The sequence below is a fragment of the Chenopodium quinoa genome, unplaced genomic scaffold (genome assembly GCF_001683475.1).
Source record: "Chenopodium quinoa cultivar QQ74 unplaced genomic scaffold, ASM168347v1, whole genome shotgun sequence".
Taxonomy (NCBI): domain Eukaryota; kingdom Viridiplantae; phylum Streptophyta; class Magnoliopsida; order Caryophyllales; family Amaranthaceae; genus Chenopodium; species Chenopodium quinoa.
In genome coordinates, this window is record NW_018742649.1 from 827,617 (window position 1) to 842,094 (window position 14,478).

A 14,478-nucleotide genomic window follows, 5' to 3' on the forward strand; every position below is an offset into this window, starting at 1 on the left:
CCGCCTTTGATGGTCGCAGATTATGACATTTACGACCGTCTTTTACGGTCACAAATGATTTATTTTAATTTAGAATTATTTTTAATTATTCAAACATCCTAGCGACCGTCTAAAAGGCTCAAAGCGGCCGCAAAACGGTCGCAAATTTGCGATTGTTGTCAAAGCAGTCGTAATATTGCGACCGCATAAAAAATGGTCGCAAATTTCATATTTTGCGACCTTTTTTCAGACGGTCGTAGAAAAACGGTCGTAATTTAGCTGAATTTTAGTAGTGATCGCCGCAACCACTTCCATTCTTCTTCGATCGATCTTCCTCCAAACCCCAACGAATTGACCCGACTTAACCTTTTCGGCCACCTAACCCCTAAAGCACCACAACAAAACCACCCTAAACGAATTTTAGGGTCAACGGTGGTTTCAGTGTGGTGGTTAGGGTCGGGGTAGCAAGTGTTGAAACATAAAGGTTTTGATGATGAGGAACTTAAACTAAAGCAAACTCAACTAATAAAGGTTTTCAAGTGTTTGATTAGTTTAGGTTAAGTTGATCATGGTGATGGAAGAAGTAGCTGGAACTAAGAAGACATGAAGAGAACTTTATCAAAGAAGTTAAAAAAATCAGAAAAAGAGTTCTCTAACAAGAATTGAGTTCCCTAACAGGAACGTTGCTTAACAAGAACTTGAAGACATCAAGCTGAGGTTCTTTGGTGGAACTTAACAAGCTTAGAGCCCAAGTAATCTAAATGTTTATCTTTCTAGATTATTGTTAATATGTTAAGTAGGTTATTGCACGGAATTTATTAGAAGCGTGACAAGTTAGCTTGGTAAATAAAATAAAACGAAAAATAATAAAAGATAGATTTTAGGAAAAGATTTTCTAAATGTTTTATTTCCTTTAAATCGGTTTGTTAAAAAGATAATTCTTTTTAACAAAATATCTTTTTATCTTTATTTTCCGGAAAAGATTTTATTCATATGATTTACATAAAACCGTGTTTTAAAGATAAGTTAAGTTAACTTATTTATCTTGTAGAAACCTACTTTCTATAAGAGTGTGACTTGTATAAATAGTAGAGTGCAAAATGGTTTTAGGTTTTTATGAGTTTATGCGTGAAGAAATCTCTGTGCGTAATTGAGTAAGTTTACCAAGCTTCTAACTTGTCATATTAGTTTCGGATTTCGTGCATTGCTTGCCTAACATACTAGGTGTTGTTTTCTTGTATTCGGTTGGGTTATTTGGGTGTGTTTATCGTTTATATCATACACAGTTTTGTAAGCTTTGTGGTGAGGCCGAGTGTTTGTACTTTGGAAGTACGTGTAGTACTTTGGCAGTACGAGTGAATCTAAGTGTGGTGCTTAGGTTGGGTAGGATAGGGTCCTATCAAGTAGCAATTCCAGCGAGGAACTTGTGAAATTAAAGGTCCGTGTCTAATAGGTTGTAACTTGGTGTTTGCCCTATTATAGTGGAGTTTGTGTGTTTGAAATCCCTAAGGCAAGGTCGAGGTTTTACTTCCAGTTGGGCCTTGGAAGGTTTCCTCGTAAAATCTATGTGTGCCTTTAATTTCCTATATGCATTGTTTATTAATCCGCGAAAAGTAGACATTAGGAACTCGATACAATTCACCCCCCCTCTTGTATTAATCGTCTCAACTAACAATTGGTATCAGAGCAAGGTTCTCACGTGTAAGCAAATAACTTTGCTGAGTAAGTTCCTGGAGAGATGAATTACAAGGGGAAGCTAGAAGAAGGGTATTCCACCCAACTTACACCCATGTTCAATGGTAAGTTTTACATCTACTGGAAGAAGAGGATGGAGATCTTTATTAAGGCAGAAAATTACCAGGTTTGGCGTGTTATTAAAACTGGTGATTTTGAAATAACTGCAACCAATGACAAGAACGAGGTAGTTCTTAAACTTATTTCTGATTATGATAAAGAATACTATCAGAAACTTGAAATAAATGCTTTAGATATAAAGTATTTGCACTGTGCACTTGGACCTCATGAACATAATCTTATCATGGGATGTAAGTCTGCAAAACAAATTTGGGATCTACTAGAGGTAACTCATGAAGGTACCAATGAGGTCAAACATTCTAAAATTGATTTGTTGATGTCTAGATATGAAAGGTTTGAAATGTTTAAAATTCTCTTGGCAGACACATTCCTATTGATGAACAGGCTAGAAAGATCTTAAGGAGCCTACCACAAGATGAACGATGGAGATCCAAGGTTACTGCCATGCAAGAAGCCAAGGACTTCACGAAGTTTAACATGGAACAACTAGCTGGATCATTGATGACTCATGAACTTCACTTGAGTTCCAATTCTGAAAGTTCCAAGAATAAGAGTCTTGCTCTTAAGGCTTAAGACTCAGAGGAATTGGAAGCTGATGAGGAAGAGATGGCAATGTTAGTTAGAAAGTTCAAGAGGATGATGAACTACAAGAAGTTTGATAGGAACAAGAAGTTTGCAAGTTCCAGAAACACAACTTGTTTCAAATGTGGGTCTAAAGATCACTTCATCAAAGATTGTCCTCAACCAGATGGTGAGAAAGGAAAGACTAAGGGCAAGGAGCAATCCAAGGAGTTAAGAGTCTATAAGCCTTACTTCACCAAGGACAATGTGAAAAAAGTCATGTTAGCTGCCTAGGGAGATTCTGATTCAGAGGAAGAGGAAGATCAACCGTCAGAAGAAAATGCTCATCTATGCTTGATGGCAAAGACTGATGAAAAGGCAAAATTGGAGGTGTTAGAATCTGAGGTATGGTTTTCTCAAAAAGAACTTAGACATTTCTCTAAAGAAAACTTAATATTTGCTGTTTTAGAAATTCAAGAAGAATTGAAAGAGTTGCATAGAGATAAACAGCAAAGTGATGAAGCTTTGGTAACTTTTAAAGAAAACAATGAATGGGTTGATAATATAAAATTTGATATTCAATATAAATTCTTTAGTCCGTTTGATGATAATAATCATTTGAAAGAAACTATAGACAAGTTGAAACATGATAACATAATGTTTAATGTGGAACTATCCTTGATGAAACTCTGTATAGAAACTCCTGATTCTGATGTTCCTCAAATTGCTCATTATCCGAATTTTGAAAAACTAAAATCTGATTTGGAGGAGATGAAAGCGGATAGGGCAAGACTTGAGGGGGAACTTGAGAAAGCCAGGAAAGGTAAACAACCTATAGACTACAGAGTTCCAGATTGGATAACTAAAGCCCAAACTAAGAGAATAGAAGGTTTGGGTTTCAAAAAGAAGTTCCAAAAGGAAAAGAAGTATGTTGACCTGCCTAGTAGTATTGTTTGTTATTTCTGTGGAAATACTGGACACAAACAGGTTAAGTGTCCTAAGGAAGAAAAGAATACACAGAAAAATGAAAAACATATAGAACATATATGGATCAAGAAGAATGATGAACCCGCTGCTGTTACACAAGAACCCTAGGAAACCTGGGTTCCTGAAACTAACGTTTGATTTCTTATGCAGGTTCCAATGAAGGGGAACAACACTTGGTACCTCGACAGTGGTTGTTCTAAGCACATGACTAGAGAAAAATCTAGATTTCTCTCACTGGATGCCTACTATGGAGGAACTGTGACCTTTGGAGATAACATGACAGGAAATATAGTTGCAATTGGCAAAGTAGGAAGGTCAAGCTCCCATGCTATTGATAATGTATTTTTAGTCGAGGGTCTCAAGCACAACTTGTTAAGTATCTCACAATTTTGTGACAAAGGTAACTCTGTAAGATTTACTTCTAATAAGTGCATAATCATTCACAATGACACTGGGAACGTTATTCTTGAAGGAACTCGTAAAGGGAACACATATGTTATGGATCTTAACGAAGTTCCTAACAGCAGTCTAACACGTCTGAGTGTCATTGAGGATGATCCTCTATTAAGGCACAAAATATTTGGCCATGCCAGCTTTACTTTACTTGATAAATTGAGGTCTAAAGAACTAGTGGAAGGACTTCCTTGCATTAAGTTTCTGTATGACAAAGTGTGTGATGCTTGTGTTAGAGGAAAACAAAATCGAATTTCTTTTAAGTCCAAGAAGATAGTAAGTACCAAAAGACCTTTGGAACTCATTCATATGGATCTATGTGGTCCTATGAGAATCCAAAGCAAAAGTGGTAAGAAATATGTTATGGTTATTGTTGATGATTTTTCAAGGTTTACTTGGGTTTTCTTTCTTGTTAGTAAAGATGTAACATTTGATGAATTTGTAGCTTTTTTAAAGAAAGAACAGAGAAGAACAGGTAATCCACTGATTCATCTTAGATCAGATCATGGAACTGAATTTGAAAATTCTAAATTTGATGAATTTTGCACTGAGCATGGAATGGATCACAACTTCTCTGCCCCAAGAACTCCACAACAAAATGGAGTGGTGGAACGCAAGAACAGAAGCCTCGAAGACATGGCTAGAACAATGCTGATCTCAAGTGGTCTGCCTAGGAACTTCTAGGCAGAAGCAGTGAACACAACATGTTATATTCTGAACAGAGTATCAGTTAGAGCCATCACTAACAGAACTCCTTATGAGTTGATCAAAGGGAGAAAACCTAATATTTCTTACTTTAGATCTTTTGGTTGTAAATGCTTTGTTCATAACAATGGTAAAGGGAATTTAGGAAAGTTTGATGAACGAAGTGATGAGGCTGTATTCTTAGGATATGCCTCTAATAGTAAAGCATACAGAGTATATAATAAAAGGACAATGTGTGTTGAGGAATCTGTAGATATTATATTTGATGAAACTGAACAATGGAATGATGTACAGGATTGTGATGATGATTTTGAGATTGGACTTGTACGCAAGGCAGATCCAGATGAAGAATCAACATCATTGCAGAAGCAGCAAGTTGAAATTGCTGAGCAAACGAATCCTGAAGCAATTGAAGGTCAAGAAATGGAGAATGCACCTGGAACTCCTCCTTATGAACATAATCTAGATCAGAATGAAGGAGATCCTGCTGAAGTTCTAGCTGAGACTCAAGAACGAGTTCCTGCAGAAGAACCAGTCAACACTGATCAGGAAAGATTGTATCCAATTAATGACTTTACACCTAAGAGTTGGAAATATCAGAAGTCTCATCCTGTGGATGCAATAATGAGTGACATCTCAAAAGGAACTCAAACCAGATCTCTGCTTAGAAACTTCTGTGCATTCTATGCATTCCTCTCTTCTATGGAACCTAAGAACTATGTTGAAGCTTTGACTAACGTAGACTGGATTAATGCTATGCATGCTGAACTAAATGTATTCAAAAGAAATAAAGTTTGGCATCTGGAACCTAGAACCAAGAATAAGAAGACTGTAGGTTTGAAGTGGGTGTTTAGGAACAAGCTAGATGAGCATGGTATTATTGTCAGAAATAAAGCAAGACTTGTTGTACAAGGTTTCATCAACAAGTAGGAATAGATTATGAAGAAACATTTTCTCTAGTAGCCAGGTTAGAGGATATTCGTATACTTATTGCTTTTGCTGCTTATATGGGATTCACGTTGTTCTAGATGGATGTTAAATGTGCATTTTTAAATGGATTTCTAAATGAAGAAGTCTATGTGGAACAACCTCCTGGATTTGAAAGTCAGGAGTTCCCAGACCATGTCTATAATCTTGACAAGGCTCTTTATAGGTTGAAGCAAGCTCCTAGAGCATGGTATGAAAGGTTATCAAAGTTCCTTTTGAAAAATGATTGTAATCGAGGCAAAATTGATAAAACTTTGTTTTTGATGTCAAATGGAACTTACATCCTAGTTGTACAGATTTATGTAGACGATATTTTATTTGGTGCAACTAACGAATCTTTATGCAAGTGTTTTGCTGACCTTATGAGTGGAGAGTTTGAAATGAGTATGATGGGAGAAAAAAAATTCTTCCCCGGATTGCAAATTAAGCAAACTAAAGAAGGAATCATGGTCCATCAACAAAAGTATATCAAGGAACTGATCAAGAAATATAAGCTTGAAAATGCTAAGACCAATGATACTCCAATGGGTTTAGCAACTAGAATGGATGAAGATCCATCTGGAACTTGTGTTGATCAACCTGTGTACCGAGGTATGATAGGTTCTCTACTTTACTTAAATGCTAGTAGACCTGACATATCTTTCAGTGTAGGTTTGTGTGCCAGGTTCCAAGCAAATCCAAAGGAGTCTCACCTGAAAGTAGTAAACAGAATCCTTAGATACTTAAAAGGAATTGATGACTTGTGTCTCTTCTATCCTAGAAGTGACTCATTTGATTTAATTGGCTTTACTGATGCTGACTATGCAGGTGATTTAGTTAATAGAAAAATCACTTTAGGTATGGTACAATTTTTAGGACCTTGTTTAGTTTCTTGGGGTTCCAAGAAGCAAAACACAGTGGCAGCAACAGCATGTTGTTCACAAGTACTCTGGATAAAGCAATAGGTTAGAGATTTTGGTCTAATGTACCTATTTACTGTGATAACACAAGTGCTATATGTATTTCAAAGGATCCAGTTCAGCACTCTAAGGTAAAACACATCCATATTAGGCATCACTTTCTAAAAGATAATGTGGAGCAAGGGAATATTAAATTGGAATTTTGTAATACGGAATATCAACTTGTAGATATTTTGACCAAACCCTTGAACAGAGAAAGATTTGAGAAATTGAGACTGGAACTTGGGATGATCAAGCTGAATTGATTGCTTCTGAAGTTCCAAGATATGGCAAAGTCGAAAATAATGTAAATAGAGCAAAAAGAGCATTTAACACAATCTTAGTGTGCTAAACATAGCTGAAGTGTCACCGTTGTTGATCACTGGAGGTTAGTTCATTAAATCGCTTAATTAAATTTGCTTGTAGTAGTGTACATTGCATGTGTGTAGAAAGAGTGTTCCAATTGCGTGTTTTATTTTTGGAAAATTCTTTTTGTAAAATTAAATGTATTTGGAAGGAAAAGAATTTTGGAAAATTCATCCTGCCAAATTAATTTTAGAAGGTTTATTGAATGTGTTCAATTAATGACTACTTAGTAAACCTCTTAACTTCTTTACACCGCCTCATTTAATATAAAAAGGCATCTTCACCCACCTTACATCATCATTGTCAAATCAAAATTACTCCTTTGTGAAAAATTTCTACAACCTTCCTAAAACTCTAAATAAGATAACTATGGCCATACTTACCTCACTTAGCTCCTCACAAAACTCACAAAACAATCATCCCACTAAACAAGAAGAAGTTTCATCACTTCCAATTGTCTCCTTCACCGAAACACAATCATTACCCCCTCCTTCAAACACCGTGCAAGATCCAAAATTCGCTGAAACCGAAAACCTAACTTATGAGCAAGTGATCGAAAAATTGAAAGAATGGAAAGAGAAGCAAGAGTAGAAGAAAATGGTTGAAGAGCACGTTTAGGAAGTAGAGGATTTCGCTGAGAAGATAGGGGAATATGATAAGGAATAATTGGAGAAGGAGGAAGAAGAGGAGATCGCTGATCAAGATGAACTTGAGTCACAAGCAGGAAGGTATGTAGTGGGTCACAGAATTGATTTAAACTGGGTTAGACAAGCAAAGTTCCTAGAATTTCATGATTTAATTAAGTTCTAGGGTTAGGAGTATTTGTTAACAAAAGCATCTGATAATCTCTTGTATCCCGTAGCAATGACTGAATTCTGTCAAAATTTTGAAGCAAAATTGGGGGTAATAACTAGTAAAATTGATGGAACGAAAATTGAGATGGATGTTGAAACCCTAGGAAAAATCTTGAAAACTCCAACTGAAGGTTATGAGTCTTACATTAAAGGAAAAGCAACTGTGAAAGTAGGAAACTATCTAAGTGGTGATATTGTTGAAGCTTTAGGAGGAAAAAGGGGGAAGAACATAATGAGTCACAATGATTTGAGCCCCATGAACAAACTGCTGTTTAATTTGGTTAAGAAAACAATTCTTCCTAGAACTGCTAAGAAAGGAGAAGCATGCTTAATGGATATGGCTGTAATTTTCTGTATCTCTAGGAGGATTAAGGTCAACTTTCCTTCTTTGATGTATCAACACTTAGTTCATTGTGTTCCTGGAACTAAGGTTGGATATGGAGCTATCTTGTCTACAGTATTTGAAAGCTTGGGTGTAGTGTTAAAAAGGAAGTTTGGTGGATTGCATGAGAAGGCAGAGAATGTAATTAATGAAGAGACTTTGGCTGGATTGAGTCTGGAGGTGGTGAAGGGAAAAATTCAGAGAGTGGAGAAAGAAGAGGAAAAGAAAGATAAAACTACTGGGAAGAGGAAGGAAAAGGAGGCACCAGAACAACTTGTGAGGAAGAGCATAAGACTGTCTGCAAGCTCAGTCCCTCAAACAAGTATGGAGTAGCCTTTGGAACTAGATGTTGAGGAGGGAATTTTAGATGGGCAAGTTGCAGATCAGGTAGAGAGAATGGAAAGTGCTGAGAAAAAGTTGAAAGAGGCTGTTGGAAAGGTTCAAGTGCAAAAACTGGAAAAGCTTGTGCAAGAGCAGGGGAAGCAGTTGAAAGAACAAAAGAAGCTGATCCAGGAACAAGACAAGATGTTGAAGAAACAACAAAATGAGTTCCAGGAGAAACTTCAGGGTCTTGAAGACAATATTGAAGCTCTAATTGCACATCAAAGAGAAGATAGAAAACAGATCATGGACCTTCTCCAAACCTAGCCTATAATCAGCCTTAACCTTTCCTAGCTTATCCTAGTTTTCTGTTGCAGTCATGAACAATTTCAATTTATGATTTAATGCTTGAACTATTTATTTTGGTTTGTAAAAATTTGTTAAGCAGGATGTTGATCTTTTGGTATTTTTAATAGAATGCTTTTGGAACTGCTTATACATGTATGTTAGTGTACATTAAGAATGCTTATGCAGGAGAGTGGAACTAACTTAAGGGAAGTTAGCAGCGCTGCCTTCATTTTCCCACACTCGATGAATTGCTTGTGGGGCTGTGACTAGATGCTTAATAACTTGAAAATACAGGACTTTTTGATAATTCCAAAAGGGGGAAAAGAAGAAGCAAACTTGGATGCTGAAGTTGTTTGGGTTCCAGTTGAGAAAGTATCAGAAATTTCTCTAATATGATGCCATATTAGCTTAGTTTATTTTTGTTTAGTTTACTTTGTTTATTTTGTTTCTGTTTTTTATTTACTTTCAGTCAATAAACCAAAAACACAAAAATACGACCTTGTATTTTGTTTAACTTGTTTCTAGAGTTTGGTTAAGTTTGTCATCATTAAAAAGGGGAAATTGTTGAAGTATAAAGGTTTTGATGATGAGGAACTTAAACTAAAGCAAACTCAACTAATAAAGGTTTTCAAGTATTTGATTAGTTTAGGTGAAGTTGATCATGGTGATGGAAGAAGTAGCTGGAACTAAGAAGACATGAAGAGATCTTTATCAAAGAAGTTAAACAAATCAGAAGAAGAGTTGTCTAACAAGAACTGAGTTCCCTAATAGGAACGTTCCTTAACAGGAACTTGAAGACAGCAAGCTGAGGTTCTTTGGTGGAACTTAACAAGCTTGGAGCCCAAGTAATCTGGCTAAACAAAAGCGCGGCACAACTATTAATTTAGTTAAGGTTTTTATCTTTCTAGATTATTGTTAATATGTCAAGTAGGTTATTGCACGAAATTTATTAGAAGCGTGACAAGTTAGCTTGGTAAATAAAATAAAACGGAAAATAATAAAAGATAGATTTTAGAAAAAGATTTTCTAAATGTTTTATTTCCTTTAAATCGGTTTGTTAAAAAGATAATTCCTTTTAACAAAATATCTTTTTATCTTTATTTTCCGGAAAAGATTTTATTCATATGATTTACATAAAACCGTGTTTTAAAGATAAGTTAAGTTAACTTATTTATCTTTTAGAAAACCTACTTTCTATACGAGTGTGACTTGTATAAATAGTAGAGAGCAAAATGGTTTTAGGTTTTTGTGAGTTTATGCGTGAAGAAATCTCTGTGCGTAATTGAGTAAGTTTACCAAGCTTCTAACTTGTCATATTAGTTTTGGATTTCGTGCATTGCTTGCCTAACATACTAGGTGTCGTTTTCTTGTATTGAGTTGGGTTATTTGGGTGTGTTTATCATTTATATCATACACAGTTTTGTAAGCTTTTGTGGTGAGGCTGAGTGTTTGTACTTTGGCAGTACGTGTAGTACTTTGGCAATACGAGTGAATCTAAGTGTAGTGCTTAGGTTGGGTAGGATAGGGTCCTTTCAAGTAGCAATTCTGGTGAGGAACTTGTGAAACTAAAGGTCCGTGTCTAATAGGTTATAACTTGGTGTTTACCCTATTATAGTGGAGTTTGTGTGTTTGAAATCCCTAAGGCAGGGTCGAGGTTTTACTTGGAGTTGGGCCCTGGAAGGTTTCCTCGTAAAATCTGTGTGTGCCTTTAAGTTTCTATATGCATTGTTTATTAATCCGCGAAAAGTAGACATTAGGAACTTGATACAATTCACCCCCCCTCTTGTATTAATCGTCTCAACTAACAATTGGTATTAGAGCAAGGTTCTCACGTGTAAGCAGATAACTTAGCTGAGTAAGTTCCTGGAGAGATGAATTACAAGGAGAAGCTAGAAGAAGGGTGTTCCACCCAACGTCCACCCATATTAAATGGTAAGTTTTACACCTACTGGAAGAACAGGATGAAGATCTTTATTCAGGCAGAAAATTACCAGGTTTGGCGTGTTATTGAAACTGGTGATTTTAAAATAACTGCAACCAATGACAAGAACGAGGTAGTTCCAAACTTATTTGCACTGTGGACTTGGACCTCATGAACATAATCGTTTCATGGGATGTAATTCTGCAAAACAGATTTGGGATCTACTAGAGGTAACTCATAAAGGTACCAATGAGGTAAAACGTTCTAAAATTGATTTGTTGATGTCTAGATATGAAAGGCTTGAAATGCAATCAAAGGAATCTATAGAGGAAATGTTTACTAGGTTCAATGATATTATTAATGAACTGAATTCTCTTGGAAGACACATTCCTATTGATGAACAGGCTAGAAAGATCTTAAGGAGCCTACCACAAGATGAACAATGGAGATCCAAGGTTACTGTCATGCAAGAAGCCAAAGACTTCACGAAGTTTAACATGGAACAACTAGTTGGATCATTGATGACTCATGAACTTCACTTGAGTTCCAATTCTGAAAGTTCCAAGAATAAGAGTCTTGCTCTTAAGGCCCAAGACTCAGAGGAATCGGAAGCTGATGTGGAAGAGATGGCAATGCTAGTTAGAAAGTTCAAAAGGATGATGAACTACAAGAAGTTTGATAGGAACAAGAAGTTTGCAAGTTCCAGAAACACAACTTGTTTCAAATGTGGGTCTAAAGATCACTTCATCAAAGATTGTCCTTAACCATATGTTGAGAAAGGAAAGACTAAGGGCAAGGAGTAATCCAAGGAGTCAAGAGTCTATAAGCCTTACTTCAGTAAGGACAATATGAAGAAAGCCATGTTAGCTGCCTAGGGAGATTCTGATTCTGATTCAGAGGAAGAGGAAGATCAACCGTCAGAAGAAACTGCTCATTTATGCTTGATGGCAAAGACTGATGAAAAGGCAAAATTGGAGGCGTTAGAATCTAAGGTATGGTTTTCTCAAAAATAACTTAGACATTTCCCTAAAGAAAACTTAATATTTACTGTTTTATAAATTCAAGAAGAATTGAAAGAATTACATAGAGCTAAACAGCAAAGTGATGAAGCTTTGGTAATTTTTAAAGAAAACAGTGAGTGGGTGGATAATATGAAATTTGATATTCAATATAGATTCTTTAGTCTGTTTGATGATAATAATCATTTGAAAGAATCTATAGACAGGTTGAAACATGATAACATAATTTTTAATGTGGAACTATACTTGATGAAACTCTGTATAGAAACTCCTAATTCTGAAGTTCCTCAAATTGCTCATTATTTGAATTTCGAAAAACTAAAATCTGATTTGGAGGAGATGAAAGCGGATAGGGCAAGACTTGAGGGGGAACTTGAGAAAGCTAGGAAAGGTAAACAACCTATAGACTACAGAGTTCCAGATTGGATCACTAAAGCCCAAACTAAGAGAACAGAAGGTTTGGGTTTCAAAAAGAAGTTCCAAAAAGAAAAGAAGTATGTTGACCTGCCTAGTAGTATTGTTTGTTATTTCTGTGGAAATACTGGACACAAACAAGTTAAGTGTCCTAAGAAAGAAAAGAATACACTAAAAAATGAAAAACATGTAGAACATATTTGGATCAAGAAGAATGATGAACCCGCTGTTGTTACACAAGAACCCAAGGAAACCTGGGTTCCTGAAACTAACGTTTGATTTCTCATGCAGGTTCCAGTGAGGGGGAACAACACTTGGTACCTCGACAGTGGTTGTTCTAAGCACATGACTAGAGAAAAATCTAGATTTCTCTCACTGGATGCCTACTATGGAGGAACTTTGACCTTTGGAGATAACATGACAGGAGATATAGTTGCAATATGCAAAGTAGGAAGGTCAAGCTCCCATGCTATTGATAATGTATTTTTAGTCGAGGGTCTCAAGCACAACTTGTTAAGTATCTCACAATTTTGTGACAAAGGTAACTCTGTAAGCTTTACTTCTAATAAGTGCATAATCATTCACAATGACACTGGGAACGTTATTCTTGAAGGAACTCGTAAAGGGAACACATATGTTATGGATCTTAACAAAGTTCCTAACAGCAGTCTAACACGTCTGAGTGTCATTGAGGATGATCCTCTATTATGGCACAAAAGATTTGGCCATGCCAGCTTTACTTTACTTGATAAATTGAGATCTAAAGAACTAGTGGAAGGACTTCCTTGCATTAAGTTTCTGTATGATAAAGTGTGTGATGCTTGTGTTAGAGGAAAACAAACTCGAATTTCTTTTAAGTCCAAGAAGATGGTAAGTACCAGAAGACCTTTGGAACTCATTCATATGGATCTATGTGGTCCTATGAGAATCCAAAGCAAAAGTGGTAAGAATTATGTTATGGTTATTGTTGATGATTTTTCAAGGTTTACTTGGGTTTTCTTTCTTGTTAGTAAAGATGTAACATTTGATGAATTTGTAGCTTTTGTAAAGAAAGAACAGAGAAGAACAGGTAATCCACTGATTCATCTTAGATCAGATCATGGAACTGAATTTGAAAATTCTAAATTTGATGAATTTTGCACTGTGCATGGAATGGATCACAACTTCTCTGCCCCAAGAACTCCACAACAAAATGGAGTGGTGGAACGCAAGAACAGAAGCCTCGAAGACATGGCTAAAACAATGCTGATCTCAAGTGGTCTGCCTAGGAACTTCTAGGCAGAAGCAGTGAAGACAACATGTTATATTCTGAACAGAGTATCAGTTAGAGCCATCACTAACAGAACTCCTTATGAGTTGATCAAAGGGAGAAAACCTAGTATTTCTTACTTTAGATCTTTTGGTTGTAAACGCTTTGTTCATAACAATGGTAAAAGGAATTTAGGAAAGTTTGATGAACGAAGTGATGAGGCTGTATTCTTAGGATATGCCTCTAATAGTAAAGCATACAAAGTATATAATAAAAGGACAATGTGTGTTGAGGAATTTGTACATATTATATTTGATGAAACTGAACAATTGAATGATGTACAGGATTGTGATGATGATTTTGAGATTGGACTTGTACGCAAAGCAGATCCAGATGAAGAATCAACATCATTGCAGAAGCAGCAAGTTGAAATTGCTGAGCAAACGAATCCTGAAGCAAATGAAGGTCAAGAAATGGAGAATGCACCTGGAACTCCTCCTTATGAACATAATCTAGATCAGAATGAAGGAGATCCTGCTGAAGTTCTAGCTGAGACTCAAGAACGAGTTCCTGCAGAAGAACCAGTCAACACTGATCAGAAAAGATTGTATCCAGTTAATGACTTTACACCTAAGAGTTGGAAATATCAGAAGTCTCATCATGTGGATGCAATAATGAGTGACATCTCAAAAGGAACTCAAACCAGATCTCTGCTTAGAAACTTCTGTGCATTCTATGCATTCCTCTCTTCTATGGAACCTAAGAACTATGTTGAAGCTTTGACTAACGTAGACTGGATTAATGCTATGCATGCTGAACTAAATGTATTCAAAAGAAATAAAGTTTGGCATCTGGAACCTAGAACCAAGAATAAGAAGACTGTAGGTTTGAAGTGGGTGTTTAGGAACAAGCTAGATGAGCATGGTATTATTGTCAGAAATAAAGCAAGACTTGTTGTACAAGGTTTCAATCAACAAGAAGGAATAGATTATGAAGAAACATTTGCTCCAGTAGCCAGGTTAGAGGATATTCGTATACTTATTGCTTTTGCTGCTTATATGGGATTCACGTTATTCTAGATGGATGTTAAATGTGCATTTTTAAATGGATTTCTAAATGAAGAAGTCTATGTGGAACAACCTCCTGGATTTGAAAGTCTATGTGGAACAAACTAGTGAT